Source organism: Anomaloglossus baeobatrachus, chromosome 1 (genome assembly GCF_048569485.1).
Source record: "Anomaloglossus baeobatrachus isolate aAnoBae1 chromosome 1, aAnoBae1.hap1, whole genome shotgun sequence".
Classification (NCBI taxonomy): domain Eukaryota; kingdom Metazoa; phylum Chordata; class Amphibia; order Anura; family Aromobatidae; genus Anomaloglossus; species Anomaloglossus baeobatrachus.
In genome coordinates this window covers 409,519,643-409,545,057 of record NC_134353.1, presented here as the reverse complement: position 1 = coordinate 409,545,057, position 25,415 = coordinate 409,519,643, and positions in this window count along the sequence as shown.

Genomic DNA, 25,415 nt, shown 5'->3' with positions numbered 1-25,415 from the left:
AACCCACAGCCTCTCGTAGCCCAAGCAAAGAGCCTACCACTATACCAACAAAAAGAAGTGGGAAACTGGTTCTACAATAATTCACATAATCCTAGTGACTGCGCACACCACATGGCCAAACAAAAGCAAGAGACTGTACCTGGCCTATCAATCCAATGGAAACACAGTCCATTGGACTAAGCAATTACATGCAGCCATACAAAGTCCATGGGCCTTGCCTCAGAGTCAAACCCACAAACTCTCTCAGCCCAAACCAACAGCCTACCACTATACCAACACAGAGAAGTGGGAAACTTATTCTACATTAATTCACATAATCCTAGTGACTGCGCACACAACATAGTTACATAGTTTTACATAGTTACATAGTTACTAAGGTTGAAAAAAGACCTAGGTCCATCTAGTTCAACCTTCCTTCTTTTGGCCACTAAGTCATTTATAACCAACAATGTTGTGTGTACTGAGGAAATCATCCAGCCCTTTTTTGAAAGCTGTTATAGTATCTGCCATAACTACCTCTTGTGGTAGGTTATTCCACAGTCTGACTGCTCTAACTGTAAAGAACCCTTTCCTATTTAGCTGTCGGAATCGCTTTTCTTCCACTCGCAGTGAGTGCCCCCTGGTCCTTAGTATTGTCTTCGGAAGAAATAAGTCATGTGCCAGTCCTTTATATTGACCACACATATATTTATACATATAAATGAGATCTCCTCTGAGAAGTCGTTTTTCTAAGCTAAACATATCTAACTTTTTCAACCTTTCATCATATCGGAGGCCTTCCATTCCTTGTAGTAGTCTAGTTGCCTGCCTTTGAACTGACTCTAACTTCTGAATGTCCTTTTTAAAATGTGGAGTCCAAAACTCGATCCCATATTCCAGATGTGGCCTTACAAGTGATTTATAGAGGGGTAATAATACGTTGGGATCGCGGGATCTAATCTCTCTTTTTATACACCCTAGAATCTTGTTTGCTTTTGCAGCTGCTGCTTGACATTGAGTGCTGCTGCTCAGCTTATTTGTAATGAGAATACCCAAGTCCTTCTCCTGTTCTGAAGTCCCGAGTTTACTTCCATTTAATGTATACGCAGTTATAGGATTACTCCGTCCTAGGTGCATTACTTTACATTTATTAACATTAAATCTCATTTGCCAAGTATCTGCCCATTCTGACATCTTATCCAGATCTTTTTGTAATATTATACTATCAAGGTCAGTTTTTCGTTTAATATTTCTTTATTATTTCAAAAGTTTTAATATAACAGAAGATAAAAAAAAATGCATAAGGGTCTTTCATGTTACCCAATGTTACAGTATATGAAGATTATAAAATAACCTATGTCTTTAAGTCTCGTAAAACGTATGGTACTATGAAATATATCGCAAATCATGTGGAAGGTAAAATCTGTAAAACATCCTATAGAACATCTTAATTTTAACATGTAATAATCTTCTATCTTTATATTTATTCCGTGTAAAGTGTTAAAGGTAACTTCCTTCTGTATAGTCTGGTTCAATAGGTATGAAAACATGACCCTATGTATATCAATTAGGTGAGAAAGAGATATAGAGAGAGGGAGAGAAAGATAGGTAGAGAAAAAGGGAAGGAGGGGAAGGTCTGTATTGTGATGCCGCGCCACTCCTGTGTCCGGGAGCCCATCCCAGCTTCTTGAATATTTATTGTGATAGAGCGCCTGTGAGTAACCAGATTTGGAATTGCTGTGTTTCTCTATACTGAAGCCACGGATACCAAACCGAGAAACACAAGGAGTCTTTCCCTTCGTCAAACGCTCTCAACTCCTCCAGACGCCGCAGGCCATCCATAGCCTCTACCCAGTCTGCTCTCCTCAATGTACAGGGGGATCTCCAATGTCTCGGTATGATTTGCCTCATTGAAATCATATGGTACGAGAGCAAGCCTTTCTTCGCCTTGGAGACTGCCCCTGTATACATTGATAAGAGGGCCACTTCCGGTGAGGGTGTCACTTCCGTGTGATGTAAATGGTTATAGAGAGCAAAGACATCTTTCCAAAGACCCTGTATCCCTGGGCAGGTCCACCAGATATGTAGCATTGTGCCCACTGAGGTCTGGCACCTCCAACAGGCGTCCGATACTTCTGGGAACATTTTATGTAGTCTGGCGGGTGTCCTATACCACCGTGAGAGGATTTTATAATTGAGTTCCTGCATTCTACAAGAAATGGTGGATTTATGTGTTAGGTTAAATGACTTACACCATTGTGCCTTGGGAAAAGTCTGGCACAATTCTGTTTGCCAATGTCTAACGTAGTCAGGCAAGTCGTCTCCTCCACCCCCCTCGGGCACTGCTATGTTGTAAATTATTGAGACTATGTGAGGGGGTGTTTCTCTAAGGAAGCATAATTTTTCAAATGGAGTCAGATTCTTATGTATCTCAGATCCCGGAGCCAGAGAATCTATGAAACTACGTAGTTGTAGATATTGGAACCAGTAGCCTGGTTCCTGTGGCCGGTCTCCAAGCAGGGATATCAGTGGTTTGCATCCCTGTTGGGTAATTACATCTTTAACTCGTGGAATCCTTCCCATTGGCGTTGAAATCAGTCTGCGAAGAGGTTCGTGAAACCAGCATTGAAACGCGGGGTTGCCCACCAGAGGCGTCATAGGACCCGGTTCTCCTGTCAATCTATATCGTCTATTGGCTGTCCTCCACGCTGTAGCCAGGGACAAGAGGATCGGGGAAACTCCCAGGGTCCCAAGGTTAGTTCTAGATGACAACCAGAAGATTCCGTGTACCATATTCGGGCATAGGTCACATTCAATCTCCACCCACAATTTTCTGTCTTTACTGTGCAGGAGATCCAATATGCAACCACCCACCGCTGCTGCGTGATAAGCTTTAAGATCCGGGAGCCCCGCCCCTCCGTCCCAGCGAGATTTAGTCAGCATTGAGTATTTCAGTCGGGGTTTGGTGCCACGCCATATAAAATTACTGATCATCTTCTTTAACTTGAGGAAGACATTTTCTCCTAGGTTCAGTGGGATAGTTTGAAACAGGTATAGTATTTTAGGTAGGACATCCATTTTAATTGTATTGACCCTGCCGAACCAGGAAATGGGGAGGTTATGCCATGCTATGAGGTCTTTGTGGATATTTTTTAAAAGGTCTGGGAAATTGTAATTATATAGATCTTGGTGGTTGGGAGAAACCCTAATCCCCAGATATTTAATGTAATTGCTGGCCCACTTAAAGGGGAAGGCGGGTTTGAGAGTATTCTCTTCTACGGATGGTAGCGATACATTTAAGATCTCTGTTTTTTGTAGGTTTACTTTAAAATTGGAGAGTCTGCCAAAGATCTCAAACTCCTGCAGTATGTTGGGCAAACTAGTCTTCGGCTGTGTCACATATATCAAGATATCGTCCGCAAATAGTGCTAATTTATGAGATGTTTGTCCTATCTGTATCCCTTTTATCGAAGGGTTTTTCCTGAGTGCATTTGCTAGGGATTCCATTACCAGAATGTATAGGTATGGCGATAGGGGGCATCCCTGTCTGGTACCGTTTCTAATATTAAATGGAGCTGACAGGCGTCCGTTCACGCCCACTTGTGCCGTTGGTTCGTGATATAATGCTTTTACCCATTGTAGTAAGCGCGAACGGACGCCGATTGCCTGCATCGTGGCTTCTAAAAAAACCCAATGGACTCTGTCAAATGCCTTTTCGGCATCGACTGTCAAGAGGCACATTGGGATTTGACGCTGACGTGCCTGGGCCACTAGGGACAGGGTTCTAATAGTGTTGTCCCGTGCCTCCCTCCCTGGGACAAATCCCACCTGGTCTTTGTGGATTAGTTTGGGTATGAGGGGGCCTAGTCTCAGGGCTATCATTTTAGAGTACAATTTAATATCCACATTTATTAGTGAGATAGGTCTGTAATTAGAGCAGGTCAGTGGGTCCCTGCCAGGCTTGGGGATTACAGTTATTCGTGCTTGGAGTGTCTGTTTAGGGAACTGGCATGTATTGGTTATGGAATTGAAGGCTTTCAGCATTATAGGGCTGCAGGCCCCTCCACATATTTTGTAGAACCGGGGGGTGAACCCATCAGGACCAGGGCTTTTACCCACTTTAAGGGTTTTAATGGCATCGCTTAGCTCTGTGTCTGAGAAATCCTCGTCTATGTCTTCAGCTACCGCATCTTCAAGGGGGTCTGGGGCATATTTGTTTAAGTATTCCCAAATGTCGCGATGTCTCGCATCAGGTGATGGGGCATGTGGGGATGGGATGTTATAAAGTTTTGTATAGTAGTTTCTGAATTCTTCTAATATGTCAGGGGTGGAATGTATCTGGCTTCCTGTCTGTGAGTTTAACGCGAGTATTGGGGTTTGTGCCTGTCTGGGGTGAAGGGTCCTGGCTAACAATCGTCCACTTTTATCTCCAAACTCAAAGATACTCCTACGAAATTTATCTCTGATACACAGTGATTTTCGGTCAAGGATAGATAATATTTGGTGGCGGATAGTAGAAATTTCCGTTTTAATGGTGTCACTGGATTTGGTTTTGTTTATCGTTTCTTTATGGCCTAGTTGTGCTAACAGTTCTTTTAGTTCCCTTGCACTTTCTTTTTTAATTCTGGATCCATGGGATATGCAGAACCCCCTGATCATACATTTCAACGCTTCCCATTTGACCGGGGCAGGTGTGGGATCTGCCATATGATCTATTTTGAAGTTTGCAATGGTTTTATGAATATCCTCCAGGCATTGCTCATTTTTGAGCAGGTTGTCGTTCAGTCTCCATGTGTGTCCCACCCCCCCCATATCTCTCACCCCAATTTCCCCATATACTGGTGCGTGGTCCGACCAGAGAAAAACATCCATTGAACAACCCGGGGATTTGTCTAGCAGCTCGTGGGATATGAAAATGTGGTCTAGTCTGGTGTAGCTATTATGAACTGTGGAATGAAAACTGTAGTCTCTGACTCCGGGATGTAAGACCCTCCAAAGATCGACTAGTTTAAGGGATGTTAGTTCTCGTTTTAATCTGCGTAGTGCCGAGGAGGGGATTGCAGACCTACCAGAGGACGAATCCATGGCTGGATCCAGCACAAGGTTGAAGTCTCCTCCCAAGATGATACAGGTGCCACCCGCAAACTCTGCCAGCTTCTCCAGAGTCTCCACTCCAAAGGATACCTGGTCCTGATTTGGGAAATAGATGTTAGCGATTGTATAAGTATTATTCAGGAAAGATATTTTAAGAAATAGCCAGCGTCCCTCCGGGTTAGTGAGCGTGTCGAGAACTGTTGGCTGGAATGTCTTGTGAAAAGCAATGGAAATCCCACATGCCTTCTTGTTGGGGTGTGGGCCATGGAACCATGTCGGGTAATTCTTGGTTTTACAGTTGGGAGTGTTGGAGGCTATGAAGTGTGTCTCTTGAAATAGGGCTATTTTAACTCCCTTCCTGTGCAGGCGATATAGGATCTGACTTCTCTTTTCGGGTTTATTTAAGCCTTTAGTATTGTAAGTGCAAAAGGTGAGGTGCGACATCACAGAAAAGGGTAGGCAGGGTATAGGGAAAACCAAGGAGAGAAGAGAGAGAGCAGAGATAAGATAGTGGTGAAAGGTAAAATTAGATAAGCTAAGTAGGACTAGGGTGCCTACTGATCTTAGGTATCTACTGGTAGACTATTGTCTAATAATTCACAAGTTTTGCCTACTGTAACAAACTTCCACCACCACAGTGGTAAAGCTTCTATTACAATTAAATCACACAAAAATCTGTTATAGATATACAGATATTAAAGAAGCTCAAAGAAGCCAGAAATAATAAAATTACTTTTTATTTATTATTAATTAAAAATACATATATGAAAAAACTCCACTATATAGTACCCAAGGACTAGGTTAAACAGGTCAAAAGGTTTAATTAATAGTCCCACATTAACATATGGATTCAAGGATTCATGGTGCCCTATAGTTGATTAAGCATATATAAGGCTACAATGAAAATTCAAACCTCCTTTTTTCCAAATGTGGAAACCATTGCATAAAACATGATCATAGTAGCATACTATGTGGTAACCAATAACTAGGTGCAAAGTACCATAAATTCTCTAAGTCACTAAAGGATTCTCAGTTAGCATTAGTATATATCCTGCTATGTGGGCATATAACCGGAGCACCATTCCAATAAGGTTATCCCATAGTACACCACATAGCTAATCAGTAGGAGTAGTAACCCCCAATCCCCCAGGGAGACCACTAGTATGCATTACCTATTTAGAAGACCTGATATCCACATCCTGCGACCCCAACACGTGTTTCGCCTTTTCTTTCTTCTTCATTATTGTCTAATGTGGCACTCTGCCACGTCCCTAATAGAGGTGCGGGAAAGCCTACGGTCTTTCAGGAACTCCCCTCCGCGGCGAACGCCCACAAGTAATATGAATAACAATCAACGTATACAGTCTAATAGTGATTAATCACTTTTCCATTCCCCTCCCCCACACCCCCAATTACTTGGTGTGTTTTGGGTATGGATCGCACATCGGGAGTAGAACACGAGGCTATCAACTCAATATAAAATGCCATTAAACCAGAGCTCAGTATCAGATCCAGATGTAAAGAATGAAAGGGGCAGGAATGAGGAAAGGAGGGGGGGGGAGCAACAGATTGAGTGAGACAATAAAAAAAAATAAATAAATAAATAAATAAAAAATAAAATATGAAGTGGTGTAGGGCAAAGGACCAGGGGGGAGGACGTGGGGTGAAGTGGGAGGACGGAGTGTAGGAGGCGTATGGAGGGGTGTATGTAGAGAGCATGTCTAAGAGGGGGGGAGAGGAAGGGGGTAGAAATTAGTGTAGGGCATGTGTCCTTCGTCAGTATGTGTGCAGGGGAGGGGAAGATGGATTGAGTAGAGTTAGTTTGTAGGAAGTAGTGCGCTCATAAAAGGTGTGTGAAGAGGAAGACGCAAGGTGGGAATGATACGAAGGAAGAGGTATAAGGGGAGGGGAGAGGGGGCGAGTGGAGGGGAGTAGGGAGAGAGAGAGAGAAAGAAAGAAAAAAAAAAAAGGGGGGGGAGTAGGAAAGTAAGCGTGAGGAGGGAGGATACTGATACATGACGCTTTATAAACTGGTAAGCAGTCCAATACAATCAATTTATATCTCGCCTCCTGGTTTTCCAAGAAGTTTTGTCCTTTTCTTTGGATGGTCAGCGATGTTCAGCGGTGTATATCCCGGGGGGATCCTCCACCCCTTTTGTTCTGGACTTGTCGCCAGTGCTCTCTTGGTGGCAAGGGTGCAGGGCCTCCCAGGGTTGGCCAATCTGGCAGGCTGATCATAGGCAGTTCAAAAGTCCCTAGGAAGTCGGGGAGGTCTCCCAAGGACCGGAAGACCGCCGACTTCCCATTTTTCTTTGCTGTGAGCTGGAACGGATATCCCTGCGATATGGAACATCCTTATCTTTGAGGGATTGGAGTAGTGGTCTTAAGGCTTTGCGTAGTTGCAGTGTCCTCCGTGCTAGGTCTGGTAGGACAATCAGAGGTGTCCCTTTATATGTACCCGCTCCTTTCTCTCTGCATCTTTGTAGTATGGCCTCCTTTTCTTTATAGAAGTGGACCCGACATATCACATCTCTTGGTCTGGCCGGATCAGGAGATTTGGGGCCTAGGGATCTGTGGATGCGGTCCAGTTCTATGCGTTGTTCTGGGTCGCGTTGGAGGAGACGGGTAAAGAATTTTTGTGCCCATTCATCTAGCTGTGGTGGTGCCACTGCTTCTGTGAGGCCTCTAATCCTTAAGTTATTACGGCGATGTCGGTTTTCAATATCGTCTAAGTGGGTCAGAATGTCCTGTATCTGGGCCGTGTGCTCTGATAGGACTTGTTGATGTGATTCTATATGGGAAAATATCTGTTCCTGCACCTCTTCTGTAGCTGCTACACGCTGGCCAATTTGTTTGATCTCTGATTGTATAGAGGCCATGTCTTGCTTATGGGATTCCCTCAGTTTCCCCAGCAAAGAGTCCATTTCCTGCCTGGTTGGAATTGATCTGATATGTGCTTTCCAATCCCAATCTTCTTCTTGTTCCTGTGTCTGGTCTGATTTATTCTTCTCTCCCTTGTTTCTGCGGGTGGAGGTGTTGGAGGTGGGGAGTCTTTGTTCTACAGGTGATGTGTGCTGTTGTTGTGGTATTACAGGCTCCTCTCCGGGTGTCACAGATCTGCTTCCCATGGCTGCTGGGGTCTGCTGTATCACAGAGCTGGGGCCCTGCTCTGCCTGCAGTTCACCTGGGAGTCGATTTTGTGGCTGGGACAGGGGGTTTTCAACACTCCCTTCTGTGGTGTCCTGCTGTGCCTTATCTATGTTTATGGCTGAGCTGGCTGCTGTTATGTGAGGAGGCAGTGAGGTCGCTCCCTTGCATGTTTGCTGAGCGTTATCTCCTGCCTCAGTGTCTGCCGGCGCCATGTTGGAGAGAGCAGAGGTGTCAGGCTGGGAGGCTGAGGTCCCGAAAAAGCGGGCGATATCTGTACCTTCCCCCTCTGAAATCTGCACACTCGTCGCCCGTCCTCTCCTGCGTGCCATTACTGATCCTGGACCCGGTGAGTGCCTTTGAAATGTGAGAATTCACCGCGGGTATGTGGGAGCTCCTTCTTCCAGCGTCTCAGTGTGCCATCGGCTAGCTCCGCCCCCCCCAAGGTCAGTTTTTAATATCCTACATAGTTTGGTGTCATCAGCAAAGACTGTCACTTTACTATCAATCCCATCCACAAGGTCATTAATAAAGAGATTAAAAAGAATTGGTCCTAGCACAGATCCCTGCGGCACCCCACTGCTGACTATGGCCCATTTAGAGAATGTTCCATTTATGACTACTCTTTGTTTCCTATCTTTTAGCCAGTTCCTTACCCAGTTGCATATAGTTTCCCCCAGTCCTTGCTTCTGGAGCTTTAGTATAAGCCTATTATGTGGTACAGTATCAAATGCCTTTGCAAAGTCCAAATAAATCACATCAGCTGCATTACCAATATCCAGGTTTGCACTTACCCCCTCATAGAACCCCAACAGGTTGGTTAGACACGACTTATCTTTCATGAATCCATGCTGTCTGTCAGTTATTATATTATTTTCTGCAACATATTTTTGCATGTCATCCCTTAAAATGCCCTCAAAAACTTTGCATACTACTGATGTCAGGCTTACTGGACGGTAGTTGCCTGGATCTACCCTCTTACCTTTCTTAAATATCGGTACCACATCAGCAATCCTCCAATCCTGAGGCACCAACCCTGTTACAAGCGAGTCTAAAAAGATGAGATACAGCGGTCTGTCAATTACGGAGCTCAATTCCCTCAATATTCGTGGATGAATGCCATCTGGCCCTGGGGATTTGTCAATGTTTAATTTACTCAGACGTAGGCGTACTTCTTCTTGTGTTAAATTAATTATATCGGGTGGTGAACTTTGATTTTTCACTTGTTGAATGATGCCTGGTACAGTCAGTTCCTTGGTGAACACAGATGAGAAATGCCTATTTAATATCTCAGTCTTTTGTTTGTCCTCTATAACTAACTTGTTATTATATTTTAAGGGGCCAATACTATCCTTTGTTTTCCTTTTGGCATTAATGTATTTATAAAAGATTTTGGGATTTATTTTAATGTCATTGGCGATTTTTTTTTCAGTAGCTAGTTTTGCTTGTTTGATTTCTTTTTTGCATTGCCTATTGATATCTTTATACTCCTGCAATGCTATTTCTGTATTCTAAGCCTTCAAGATTTTAAATGCCCTTTGTTTTTGTTTTATTATACTTTGTACAGTCTTATTTATCCATAGTGGTTTCTTTTTATTCCGGGACTTTTTATTACCAGAGGGTATAAGTTTTTTACAGGACTCTAGCAATATATCCTTAAACTTTCCCCATTTATGTTCAGTATCCCCAGTTACCATGACTTTGTCCCAATCTACACATTTAAGCTCTTCCCTTAATTTATTGAAATCAGCTATCCTAAAATTCCAGGTTTTAGCATTTCCCCTTTGAAATGTTCTATTGAATATTACGTTGAAGCTTATCATATTATGATCGCTGGTGCCCAAGTGCTCCCGGACCTGTAGATCTGAAATTATATCCGGTCTATTTGACAGGACCATATCTAGCAAATTATCTCCCCTCGTCGGTTCATCTACCATCTGAGAGAGGAAATGGTCTTGAATGGTAGATAAGAATTTACAGCTTTTAGCACAACCAGAAGATTCTATGTCCCACTGTATGTCTGGATAGTTGAAATCCCCCATAATAAGAACCCGATTATTATTATTATTAGCTGCCTTTTCAATTTGTTCCAGTATTTCACCCTCTATTTGTTCAAGTATGTTAGGAGGCTTATAGCAAACTCCAATTAGCATTTTTCCATTATTCTCCTCCCCATGTACATTTACCCATACTGACTCTACATTGTTGCAGTTCCCCCCAATGTCATCATTCAACACAGGTTTAAGGTTAGATTTGATAAATATACACACCCCAGCACCTTTTTTGTCTTTCCTGTCCCTCCTAAATGTACTATAACCCTGTATGTTTGTCACCCAGTCATGGCTTTCATCCAGCCGGTTTCCGTAATGCCCACCACATCATAATCCATGGTTAACATAAGAGTCATTCATTTTGTTTGCAAGACTTCTTGCATTTGCCGGTAGACATTTAATCCTATTAAGACTGGAAAGACAAGGGGGCGGAGCGCACCACTACAATAGATACAAGGTCAGGAAGAGGTGCACCCTGGTGCAGAAAAGGGAAGCAATATACAAAGGAGAAAAGATTCTGCACAGGAAATCAGGGGCACACTGAATGAAAGTAAATATCAAAAAACCCTTTATTAAGTACACAAATAAGACATGTTAAAAACATTTAAAACTGACATGAAGACAAAAACATCCACTTGGCGGTGCCAAGCCCAAAGTGTAACACCAAAATACCAATATGTGTGCAAAAAAAGGGGGGAATCCAACAATATAAACACAACAGATTGTGCAGTATCAAATATTATTCAACATTAGAACCCGCTGGTAATATCATGAAGTAAAAAAGGCTGCATTAATAAAGGTAAACAATCCTGGAGCAAGGAGGAAACGTAACATATAAATAGCAATAAATAATTTGTACATATACAGCCATGGTAAAGACAGATGCTCTAGGAAGACCAGTGAATAAATATAGTGTCACAATGACAACAATAAGTATCAGAGCATATGCCCCAAAGGATGGCAAATAATGAAGCGCTATGGCATAAATACAGAAGCCCAGTGTGAGAGGGCATGAACAAATTATTACGAACCTATATGGGAGAGAGCTCCAAGGCTACACAATGGTAGATTGAATGCCAGAACACGGCAGGAAAGAGACAAGATGAAAAAAATGTCAGCAGAGAAATCACCAGGGGTAGGGTAATTAAGCACACATGGTATGAGGTGGGGCGAGGCGGGATGTGCCGCTCAAAGTGGCTGGCCCGACGCGTATCGCCGCCGGAGCGGCTTCATCAGGGAAAGTGAGACAAGTACCAAACAAGGGAGTATATATATGCACAAACAAAGTAGATAAATACACACACCTGTGCAGCAGCAAAGCACATGTGGCAGGCGCTGTATAATGCCATGTAGGCGTCTGCGCAGTATGGAACGGCAGGAGGATGTGTAAATCAGCAGGCTACAGGTGAGGCAGCGAAGCAGGCATAGTTGGAGTAATATGGTGTGCGCACCTGCGCAGTACACAGGGACGGGGCGGCAGGGAGATCAAAAGACTGCTGGAAGCAAAGGCATAGAGGGCGCGCATGCAGGAAGTATGTAAACAAAACCCACATGGCATTATTAGCGCGATGCACAAATGCAAGTGATCTACCGCGTTAGATCACAGAACACAGCCAGTGGTGGAGCGTGCATATATGGTAATTAACGCTAATTGTAAAGACACATCACAGCTAGAGAGTAATGTCAATAAGCATGACAATAGATAAGGGTGTCAAGGAACTGCAAAATCAGAATGAGACAATGGTATTTGTGTGTATATGTAAGTAGTAATGTGCCAGCAGTGTGGACCCACACAAACAATGTTTTGCATCGAGAATATATTCATATGAGGAGAATGTAAATGGATAAACCCTCATATAACAGCAATAACATAAGAGTATACAAGGATTTTGTTGATATGCATGTGTCAAGGACTCATGAGAGTGTGGCCCTGCCAACACTGTAACCAAAGTAAATAGGGAAGCAGAATGCATGGGCAGGAGGATAATTCAGAGACCTCCAAAATCCAATGCATAAAACATGCGCACGCAATATAACTTACCTAGGGAATTTATTATAGAACTAAAATGAATATAACAAAAATTACGAGTCGCTGAGCAACAAGCAGGTCATAACACATGCAATGGTATACGGACGTCATGAGTATGTAAAAACCTGAGTACAAGGTAGTACAGGTATATATACTCAAGTGGAAAAAAATTTGTAAATTGCTAATCAAGCCCAAAAATATGGCGTGGATAGCAGATCACCAAAGCAGCAATCATGATATATCAAATAATGCCCTAAGCATAATGGACCAAACATAAACGATGTAAGTTCCATGATGATTCAGCATAGCTGAATTATCCGTCATGCATGACGTGACAAAGGATTAGGGCAAGGGTACAGAGAATACAAGCAGACGCTCATATACCCACATACACACAAAAAAGTCAAGTGTGCAAGCAGTGTAAATAGAAAGAGTAACTATTCAGTAGTGGGCGATAACCCAGTGCGCCGCAGTTGGAACATAATACCCTTAATATAGATAATGATATATTTGATACTGCACAAGAATAACATGAAGACAGGTATACTATAACAGCTAAGAATAGCTGGCAAATAAACAACCAGGTTATATATTAGCGAAAAAATAGACGCAAATGTCAAGAGGGCAAGAAAGATAATATAACAGTAATAAGAAGCTCCAGAGCACACGGGCATAAATTAGATGAACCAGAGTCCAGTACTCAACTAAGGTAGTGATCCTGAAAGTTGAAGGAACCTACAGGATTACAGAGGGATGTTTGGTGAGCTGGTAAGATGCCATGTTCAAGACGAAGCCAGAGCACATGAGCATAAGTTGGATGAGCCAGAGTCCAATGCTCGACTTGGGTGGTGGTCCTGAGAGTTGAAGAAACCTACAGGATTACAGAGAGATGTTTGGCGAGCTGGTAAGATGTCACGTTCAAGACGAAGCCAGAGCACATGAGCGTGAGTTGGATGAGCCAGGGTCCAATGCTCGACTTGGGTGGTGGTCCTGAAAGTTGGAGAAACCTACAGGATTACAGAGAGATGTTTGACGAGCTGGTAAGATGCCACATTCAAGACGAAGCCAGAGCACATGGGCGTAAGTAGGATGAGCCAGGGTCCAATGCTCAACTTGGGTGGTGGTCCTGAGAGTTGAAGAAACCTACAGGATTGCAGAGGGATGTTTGGCGAGCTGGTAAGATGCCACGTTCAAGACGACGCCAGAGCACATGAGCGTAAATTGGATGAGCCAGAGTCCAATGCTCAGCTTGGGTGATGGTCCTGAGAGTTAAAGGAACCTACAGAATTGCAAAAGGATATTTTGACGGAGGTGTACCTATTAGGAAGGGGAGAGGAGAAAAGAAGAATAAATGGTATGACAAAAATGGTATAATAATATATATAATATATATATATATATATATATATATATATATATATATATACCATATTATATTATATTAGAATAAAAAAATATATAAGTCAACCAAGAAAACCAGTGAAAAGGAGTTCCTCATTCAACCCTGATGGAGCCATGGAGTTTAATTTAAAAATCCATCTGGATTCGTTTTGAAGGAGCCATTTAGTGCACGTGCCCCCTCTGGCATTGGTGCTACATTTTTGTAGCCCATATACATGAAGACCACGTGGGCTACTATGATGTTGTTGTAAAAAATGTGCTGCCAATGGAGTGATGGATTTACCTTTTAAGGAATCCGAGGCAGCCAGATTGATTGTCGAGATGTGTTTCTGAATCCTCTTCCTGAGCTCCTGCGTGGTCTGGCCCACATACACTTTGTCACACGGGCATATGATACCATATATAACATTCTTGGTCTTGCAATTGATATAGGCCTTAATATGATGATTTGTAGAGTCCTGTGGATTGTAAAAAACATTATGGGTGGCCCTCACAAAGCCACAAATGTTGCATTCACCACATGGAAAGGAGCCCTTAAGAATGACACCACGATGCAGTTTGGTCGTGGGTCTAACAAAATGGCTGCAAGTCAGGAGATCCCTGAGGTTGGGTGCCCGACGTGCAGTAATTAAAGGTTGTGGAGAAACCACCGACGAGGTCTGTGTATCTGTGGTAAGAATAGGCCAGTGTCTTTGTAGAATATTTCTCACCTGTTTCCATTCGTCGTTAAATGTGGTTATAAATCTGACATGCCTGTCCTTCAACTTCGGTTTGGGTATAACGAGAGATGCTTGTGTTTCACTTCTAGCCCTTTGGTACGCCTGAGAGATTGTCTTCTTAGGGTAGCCACGATCCAGAAACCTGGAGGTAAGATTGAGAGCCTGTTTACTGAAGTCGCCATCTTCGCTACAATTACGTCTGATTCGGAGAAATTGTCCAGTAGGTATACCAGATCTAATGTGTCGCGGATGGAAGCTTGTAAAATGGAGCAGGCTATTGGTAGCTGTGGCCTTCCTATACAGAGTTGTAGAGAGGCCGTCATCCTTGATAGAGATCTCCAGGTCCAAAAAATTCACCGCTGTGGATGAGATATGATGGGAAAGGAAGATATTAAGGTTGTTAACATTCAAGCTGGAAATAAAAGCACAGCATTCCTCCTCCAGGCCGTCCCATATAAAGAAAATGTCATCAATATAACGATGCCAATGAGGGACGTGTTCTTTAAACGCCTGGGATTGGAAGACGATGGTTGACTCCCACCAACCTAAAAAAAGGTTGGCGAAGGAAGGCGCACAACGAGCACCCATCGCCACTCCCGAGACCTGTCTGTAATATGTCCTGTCAAAAATAAAATAATTATGACATAGGACAAAGTCGAGAAGGTCAATCAGGAAGGAATCATGCATACGGTCAGAGCGGAGTTGTAAGTCCAAAAAATATGTGACCGCATGCATGCCATCTGGGTGCCGGATACTGGTGTATAGCGATTCAACGTTGCATGTTACCAGGAGGGCACCGGGGGGGAGTGTGATACCTCTGCAAATTTGAACAAAATTCATGGTGTCCTGAATGAAAGAGGGAAGCTTACTGACAAGAGATTGTAGAAAGAAGTCCACATAGGTGCTAGCTCTCTCACACAGGCTCCCTATGCTTGCCACAATGGGTCGGCCAGGGGGCCTGGAGGTAGATTTGTGGACTTTAGGCAGTAAGTAAAAGGTGGGAACAATGGGGTCAGTAACCCACATATATTTCTTCTCCTTGTCAGAAATGACACCTAGACGTTGGGCAGAGTGGAGAAGGTGATGGAGTTTTGAAGTAAACACCTTTGTAGGATCGGATGGAAGTTTGATATAAAACGAAGTGTTGTTGAGCTGCCTATGAGCTTCTTCGAGATACATATCAGTGGGCCAGAGCACCACGTTCCCACCTTTATCGGCTTCTTTAATAAGAAAATCACTGTTGTTCTTTAATTTTGAAATGGCCAGTCTTTCCTGGGTGGACAGGTTGGGTGCCCTGGGAGATCGAGATGTTAATTTGGTCATGTCTGCTCTGGCCAACTCAAAGAAAATTTTGATGGCAGGTACCAGGGCAAATGAAGGGGTGGTGATAGATTTATTTTTGAGTGGGAAACGTTTCCTACCTGGTTCGTCCGAGTTTTCATCCAGTAGGTCCAGTAGATCCTGAAAGGTTTGTTGTTCATCGGGTGCTAACTGGTCCATAATTTGAGGTCGCCTGTAAATAACCTGGAAGACGAGGTTTCGGCAAAAGAGATAGAGATCTTTGATTAGAGAAAATTTGTCAAGTGAGTGTGTAGGTGAAAAGGTGAGTCCTCTTTCCAACACTGAAATCTCTTGTGGGGATAAGTCATAGGTGGACAGGTTAATAATCTGCAAAGAGTCTCTTACCTGAATGTCCACATCCACACTCGGAATGTTGTTGTCCCCACTTAAAATCGGTACCTCGTCTTCCTGAAAGGTAATTGGCGGTTCTTGTAACTTTGTTTTCTTACGGTTTTGCCCCTTGCGGCCACCTCTTCTGACCCTACGTCGGGGTCGCTGCTGGTGGATAAAAAATCACTGGAACTATTTTCCTGTGCCGAGGGAAAGGTGTTGGTGGCATTCCTGTAGGAACGATTAGTGTTGTGACCTCGGGAGTTGCCTCTGTGCCTCCATCTAAAGGCCACCTTATTGTCAAAATCAGCCCTGTCGCGCTGGAACTTCCCGCATTTCCTATCCACAATTTCTTTCTCATATTTGTCCATCTGTTCTTTAAGTCTGGACTGAAATGAGATGACCTGTGAGCGGTCCTCAAGTTTGGCCATTTTGGACTCAAGGTCCTTAATGTTGGTCTTTGTAGTAGCCAATAATACTCTGTCATGTTCAAGCAACATGTTTATAAGTACGTTGGAACAACGAAGGAGTCCCTGTTCCCAGGTATCCTGGAATGCAATGGAGGGTTCCCAGGCAGGAAAGATGTTAATGCGGAGGCCGCGTGGAACAATACCAGCCTTGAGGTATTCCTCAAGGCTGCGTATGTTCCACCATAGACGTATGCCAGTTTTATGAGCTGATGTCAAATCTGACGTAAGAAGAGAAAACTCGTCAGAAACCTTGGCCGGGGGTACAGAAGAGAAGACGTTGTCGGAGTGCTGCTGCCACGTCGCCTCACGTGAGTCCCAATCCATGCTGATGGAAAAGGCCCAACACAAACCACAGTACGATGCTGTAACACAAGCAGGTGAGTCACCAAACACATGTATTGGTGACAATATTCAACAGGTAATTCAAAATAGACGTTTATAATAAAACGGTGTGCTGCTCCAGAACTGTAACCCCATGTGGGGAACAGAGAGGAAACGACTGGAAAGACAAGGGGGCGGAGCGCACCACTACAATAGATACAAGGTCAGGAAGAGGTGCACCCTGGTGCAGAAAAGGGAAGCAATATACAAAGGAGAAAAGATTCTGCACAGGAAATCAGGGGCACACTGAATGAAAGTAAATATCAAAAAACCCTTTATTAAGTACACAAATAAGACATGTTAAAAACATTTAAAACTGACATGAAGACAAAAACATCCACTTGGCGGTGCCAAGCCCAAAGTGTAACACCAAAATACCAATATGTGTGCAAAAAAAGGGGGGAATCCAACAATATAAACACAACAGATTGTGCAGTATCAAATATTATTCAACATTAGAACCCGCTGGTAATATCATGAAGTAAAAAAGGCTGCATTAATAAAGGTAAACAATCCTGGAGCAAGGAGGAAACGTAACATATAAATAGCAATAAATAATTTGTACATATACAGCCATGGTAAAGACAGATTTAATCCTATTAACACCTTTATTACTCCTAGCCTCCCTACGTTCCTTGCATGTCCCCCTAATCCTTCATTGACCCCTACCATCTCACTGTCTCTATCTGCTCTGACTATCCCCTTTTTTGCTCCACTACCCTCCCTCCCCACAGATTCTAGTTTAAAAGCTCCTCCATCCGTCTGACCATTTTCTCCCCCAGCACAGCTGCACCTTCCCCATTGAGGTGCAGCCCGTCCCTACCGTAGAGCCTGTAGTCGACTGAGAAGTCAGCCCAGTTCTCCATGAACCCGAATCCTTCCTTCCTGCACCAATTTCTAAGCCACGTGTTTATCTCCCTAAGCTCCCGCTGTCTTTCTAGTGACGCTCGTGGCACCGGTAGTATTTCTGAAAACACCACCTTGGAGGTCCTGGACTTCAGCTTCTCTCCAAGTTCCCTGTAATCATTTTTAAGGACCTTCCACCTGCCTCTAACTTTGTCATTAGTACCAATGTGCACCATGACCGCGGGGTTTTCCCCAGCCCCACCCAGCAATCTGTCTATCCGATCCACAATATGCCGAACCCGAGCACCCGGCAGACAACACACTCTTCGGCATTCATGGTCTCGGCGACAGATGACCCTGTCTGTCCGCCTAATTATAGAGTGGTATGGCCAAACAAAAGCAAAAGACAACACCTGGCCTATCAATCCAATGGAAACTCATAGGTATCACAGTCCATTAGCCAAGGGAATATCATGCAGCCTTACAAAGTCCATAGGCCTTGCCTCAGAGTTGAACCCACAATCTCTCGCAGCCTAAGCAAAGAGCCTACCACTACACCAACACAAAGAAGTGGCAGATTGAATCTACATTAATTCACATAATCCTAGTGACTGTGCACACAACATGGCCAAACGAAAGCAAAAGACAGTACCTGGCTTATCAATCCAATGGAAACTCATAGGCAACACAGTCCATTGGACTAGGCAATTACATGCAGCCATACAAAGTCCATGGGCCTTGCCTCAGAATCTAACCCAAATCCTCTCGTAGCCAAAGCAAAGAGCCTACCACCACACCAACACAGAGAAGTGGGAAAGGGACTCTACATTAATTCACATAATCCTAGTGACTGCGCACACAACATGGCCAAACAAAAACAAACGACAGTACCTGGCCAGTCAACCCAATGGAAATTCATAGGTAATATAGTCCATTGGACTAGGCATCTACATGCAGCCACACAAAGTCCATAGGCCTTGCCTCAGAGTCGAACTCACAACCTCTTGCAGCCCAAGCAAAGAACCTACCACTACACCAACACAGAGAAGTGGGAAACTGACTCTACATTAATTCACATAATCCTAGTGACTGCGCACACCACATGGCCAAACGAAAGCAAAAGACAGAACATGGCCTTTCAATCCAATGAAAACTCATAGGCAACATAGTCCTTTGGACTAGGAAATTACATGCAGCCATACAAAGTCCATGGGACTTGCCTCAGTGTCGAACCCACAACCTCTCGTAGCCCAAGCAAAGAGCCTTCCACTACACCAACACAGAGAAGTGTAGAATTCACTCTACATTAATTCACATAATCCTAGTGACTGCGCACACAACATGGCCAAACGAAAGCAAAAGACAGTACCTTGCCTATCAATCCAATGAAAACTCATAGGTAACACAGTCCATAGGATTAGGCAATTTCATGCAGCCATACAAAGTTCGTGGGCCTTGCATCAGAGTCGAACCCTCAACCTTTCACAGCCCAAGCAAAGTTCCTACCACTACACTAACACAGAGAAGTGTGAAACTGACACTGCATTAATTCACATAATCCTAGTGACTGCGCACACAACATGGCCAAACAAAAGCAGAATACAGTACCTGGCCTAACAATCCAATAGAATCTCATAGGCAACACAGTTCATTGGACCAGGTAATTGCATGCAGCCATACAAAGTCCATGGGCCTTGTCTCAAAGCTGAACTCACAATCTCTCGGAGCCCAAGCAAAGAGCCTACCACTACACCAACACAGAGTAGTGGGAAACTGACTCTACATTACTTCACATAATCCTGGTGACTGCGCACACAACATAACCAAACAAAAGCAAAAGGCAGTACCTGGCCTTTCAATCCAATGGAAACTCATAGGTAACACAGTCCCTTGGACTAGGCATTTACATGCAGCCATACAAAGTCCATGGGACTTGCTTTAGAGTCAAACTCACAACCTCTAGCAGCGCTAGCAAAGAGCCTACCACTACACCAACACAGAGAAGTTTGAAATTGATTCTACATTAATTCACATAATCCTAGTGACTGCGCACACAACATGGCCAAACGAAAGCAAAAGACAGTACATGGCCTATCAATCCAATGAAAACTCATAGGCAACATAGTCCTTTGGACTAGGAAATTACATGCAGCCATACAAAGTCCAAGGGCCTTGCCTCAGAGTTGAACCCACAACCTTCTCGTAGCCCAAGCAAAGAGCCTACCACTACACCAACACAGAGAAGTGTCCATTTGACTAGGCAATTACATGCTGCCATACAAAGTTCATGGGCCTTGCCTCAGAGTCGAACTCACTACCTCTCGCAGCCCAAGCAAAGAACCTACCACTACACCAACACAGAGAAGCAGGGAATGGACTCTACATATATTCACATAATCCTAGTGACTGCGCACACAACATGGCCAAACAAAGTACCTGGCCTATCAATCCAACGGAAACTCATAGGTAACACAGTTCATTGGATTAGGCAATTTCATGCAGCCATTCAAAGTCCATGGGCCTTGCCTCAGAGTCAAACCCACAATCTCTCTCAGCCCAAACAAGGAGCCTACCACTACAACAACACAGTGAAGTTGGAAACTGATTTTTCATTAATTCACATAATCCTAGTGACTGCACTCACAACATGGCCAAACAAAAGCAAAAGACAGTACCTGGTCTATCAATCCATTGGAAACTCATAGGTAACACAGTCCATTGGACTAGGCAATTACATGCAGCCATACAAAGTAAATGGGCCTTGCCTCAGAGTTGAACCCACAACCTCTTGAAGCCTAAGCAAAGAGCCTACCACTACACCAACACAGAGAAGTGGAAGATTGACTCTACATTAATTCACCTAATCCTAGTGACTGCGCACACATTATGGCCAAACAAAAGCAAAAGACAGTACCTGGCCTATCAATCCAATGGAAACACATAGGAAACACGGTCCATTGGACTAGGCATTTACATGCAGCCATACAAAGTCCAGGGGCCTTGCCTCAGAGTCAAACTCACAATCTCTCGGAGCCCAAGCAAAGTGCCTACCACTACACCAACACAGAGAAGTGGGAAACTGACTCTACATTAATTCACATAATCCTAGTGACTGCGCACACAACATGGCCAAACGAAAGCAAAATACAGTACCTGGCCTATCAATCCAATAGAAACTCATAGGCAACATAGTCCATTGGACTAGAAAATTACATGCAGCCATACAAAGTCCATGGGCCTTGCCTCAGAGTTGAACCCACAACCTCTCGTAGCCCAAGCAAAGAGCCCACCACTACACCAACACAGAGAAGTGGGAAACTGGTTCTACAATAATTCACATAATCCTAGTAACTGTGCACACAACATGGCCAAACAAAAGCAAAAGACTGTACCTGGCCTATCAATCCAATGGAACCTCATTGGCAACACAGTCCATTGGATTAAGCAATTACATGCAGCCATACAAAGTCCATGGGCCTTGCCTCAGAATCAAACCCTCAACCTCTCTCAGCCGAAACAAAGAGCCTACCACTACACCAACACAGAGAAGTGGGAAACTGTTTCTACATTAATTCACATAATCCTACCGACTGCACACACAACATGGCCAAACAAAAGCAAAAGACAGTACCTCGCCTATCAATCCAATGGAAACTCAAAGGCAACACAGTCCATTTGACTAGGCAATTACATGCTGCCATACAAAGTTCATGGGCCTTGCCTCAGAGTCGAACTCACTACCTCTCGCAGCCCAAGCAAAGAACCTACCACTACACCAACACAGAGAAGCAGGGAATGGACTCTACATATATTCACATAATCCTAGTGACTGCGCACACAACATGGCCAAACAAAGTACCTGGCCTATCAATCCAACGGAAACTCATAGGTAACACAGTTCATTGGATTAGGCAATTTCATGCAGCCATTCAAAGTCCATGGGCCTTGCCTCAGAGTCAAACCCACAATCTCTCTCAGCCCAAACAAGGAGCCTACCACTACAACAACACAGTGAAGTTGGAAACTGATTTTTCATTAATTCACATAATCCTAGTGACTGCACTCACAACATGGCCAAACAAAAGCAAAAGACAGTACCTGGTCTATCAATCCATTGGAAACTCATAGGTTACACAGTCCATTGGACTAGGCAATTACATGCAGCCATACAAAGTAAATGGGCCTTGCCTCAGAGTTGAACCCACAACCTCTTGAAGCCTAAGCAAAGAGCCTACCACTACACCAACACAGAGAAGTGGAAGATTGACTCTACATTAATTCACCTAATCCTAGTGACTGCGCACACATTATGGCCAAACAAAAGCAAAAGACAGTACCTGGCCTATCAATCCAATGGAAACACATAGGAAACACGGTCCATTGGACTAGGCATTTACATGCAACCATACAAAGTCCATGGGCCTTGCCTCAGAGTCAAACCCACAACCTCTCGTAGCCCAAGCAAATAGCCTACCACTACACCAACACAGAGAAGTGGGAAATTGACTCTACATTAATTCACATAATCCTAGTGACTGCGCACACAACATGGCCAAACAAAAGCATAAGACAGTAGCCGGTCTATCAATCCAATGGAAACTCATAGGCAACACAGTCCATTGGACTAGGCAATTACATGCAGCCTTACAATGTCCATGGGCCTTGCCTCAAAGTCGAACTCACAACCTCTCGCAACCCAAGCAAAGAACCTTCCACTACACCAACACAGAGAAGTGGGAAATTGACTCTACATTAATTCACATAATCCTAGTGACTGCGCACACAACATGGCCAAACAAAAGCATTAGACAGTACCCGGCCTATCAATCCTATGGAAACTCATAGGCAACACAGTCCATTGGACTAGGCAATTACTTGCAGCCTTACAAAGTCCATGGGCTTTGCCTCAAAGTCGAACAAACAACTTCTCGTAGCCCAAGCAAAGAGCCTACCACTACACCAACACATAGAAGAGGGAAACTGGCTCTACATTAATTCACATAATCCTAGTGACTGCGCACACAAGATGGCCAAGCAAAAGGCAGTACCTGGCCTATCAATCCAATAGAAACACATAGGAAACACGGTCCATTGGACTAGGCAATTACTTGCAGCCTTACAAAGTCCATGGGCTTTGCCTCAAAGTCGAACAAACAACTTCTCGTAGCCCAAGCAAAGAGCCTACCACTACACCAACACATAGAAGAGGGAAACTGATTCTACAATAATTCTCATAATCCTAGTGACTGCGCACACAACATGGCCAAACACAGTACCTGGTCTATCAATCGATTGGAAACTCATAGGAAACACAGTCCATTGGACTAGACAATTACATGCAGCCATACAAAGTCCATGAGCCTTGCCTCAGAGTCAAACCCACATCCTCTCGCAGCCCAAGCAAAGAGCCTACCACTACACCAACACAGAGACGTGGGAAACTGACTCTACATTAATTCACATAATCCTAGTGACTGCCACACAAAAGCAAAAGATAGCACCAGGCCAATCAATCCAATGGAAACTCATAGGCAACACAGTCCATTGGACTAGGCAATTACATGCAGCCATACAAAGTCCATGGGCCTTGACACAGAGTCAAACCCATAACCACTCGTAGCCCAAGCAAAGAGCCTTCCACTACACCAACACAGAGAAGTGTGAAGCTGACTCTACATTAATTCACATAATCCTAGTGACTGCGCACACAACATAGTTACATAGTTTTACATAGTTACATAGTTACTAAGGTTGAAAAAAAACCTAGGTCCATCTAGTTCAACCTTCCTACATTTGGTCACTAAGTCATTTATAACCAACAATGTTGTGTGTACTGAGGAAATCATCCAGCCCTTTTTTGAAAGCTGTTATAGTATCTGCCATAACTACCTCTTGTGGTAGGTTATTCCACAGTCTGACTGCTCTAACTGTAAAGAACCCTTTCCTATTTAGCTGTCGGAATCGCTTTTCTTCCACTCGCAGTGAGTGCCCCCTGGTCCTTAGTATTGTCTTCGGAAGAATTAAGTCATGTGCCAGTCCTTTATATTGACCCCACATATATTTATACATATAAATGAGATCTCCTCTGAGAAGTCGTTTTTCTAAGCTAAACATATCTAACTTTTTCAACCTTTCATCATATCGGAGGCCTTCCATTCCTTGTAGTAGTCTAGTTGCCTGCCTTTGAACTGACTCTAACTTCTGAATGTCCTTTTTAAAATGTGGAGTCCAAAACTGGATCCCATATTCCAGATGTGGCCTTACAAGTGATTTATAGAGGGGTAATAATATGTTGGGATCGCGGGATCTAATCTCTCTTTTTATACACCCTAGAATCTTGTTTGCTTTTGCAGCTGCTGCTTGACATTGAGTGCTGCTGCTCAGCTTATTTGTAATGAGAATACCCAAGTCCTTCTCCTGTTCTGTAGTCCCGAGTTTACTTCCATTTAATGTATACGCAGTTATAGGATTACTCCGTCCTAGGTGCATTACTTTACATTTATTAACATTAAATTTCATTTGCCAAGTATCTGCCCATTCTGACATCTTATCCAGATCTTTTTGTAATATTATACTATCAAGGTCAGTTTTTCGTTTAATATTTCTTCATTATTTCAAAAGTTTTAATATAACAGAAGATAAAAAAAAAATGCATAAGGGTCTTTCATGTTACCCAATGTTACAGTATATGAAGATTATAAAATAACCTATGTCTTTAAGTCTCGTAAAACGTATGGTACTATGAAATATATCGCAAATCATGTGGAAGGTAAAATCTGTAAAACATCCTATAGAACATCTTAATTTTAACATGTAATAATCTTCTATCTTTATATTTATTCCGTGTAAAGTGTTAAAGGCAACTTCCTTCTGTATAGTCTGGTTCAATAGGTATGAAAACATGACCCTATGTATATCAATTAGGTGAGAAAGAGATATAGAGAGAGGGAGAGAAAGATAGGTAGAGAAAAAGGGAAGGAGGGGAAGACATGGGGAAATGGGGGGGGAGGAGAAGGTCTGTATTGTGATGCCGCGCCACTCCTGTGTCCGGGAGCCCATCCCAGCTTCTTGAATATTTATTGTGATAGAGCGCCTGTGAGTAACCAGATTTGGAATTGCTGTGTTTCTCTATACTGAAGCCACGGATACCAAACCGAGAAACACAAGGAGTCTTTCCCTTCGTCAAACGCTCTCAACTCCTCCAGACGCCGCAGGCCATCCATAGCCTCTACCCAGTCTGCTCTCCTCAATGTACAGGGGGATCTCCAATGTCTCGGTATGATTTGCCTCATTGAAATCATATGGTACGAGAGCAAGCCTTTCTTCGCCTTGGAGACTGCCCCTGTATACATTGATAAGAGGGCCACTTCCGGTGAGGGTGTCACTTCCGTGTGATGTAAATGGTTATAGAGAGCAAAGACATATTTCCAAAGACCCTGTATCCCTGGGCAGGTCCACCAGATATGTAGCATTGTGCCCACTGAGGTCTGGCACCTCCAACAGGCGTCCGATACCTCTGGGAACATTTTATGTAGTCTGGCGGGTGTCCTATACCACCGTGAGAGGATTTTATAATTGAGTTCCTGCATTCTACAAGAAATGGTGGATTTATGTGTTAGGTTAAATG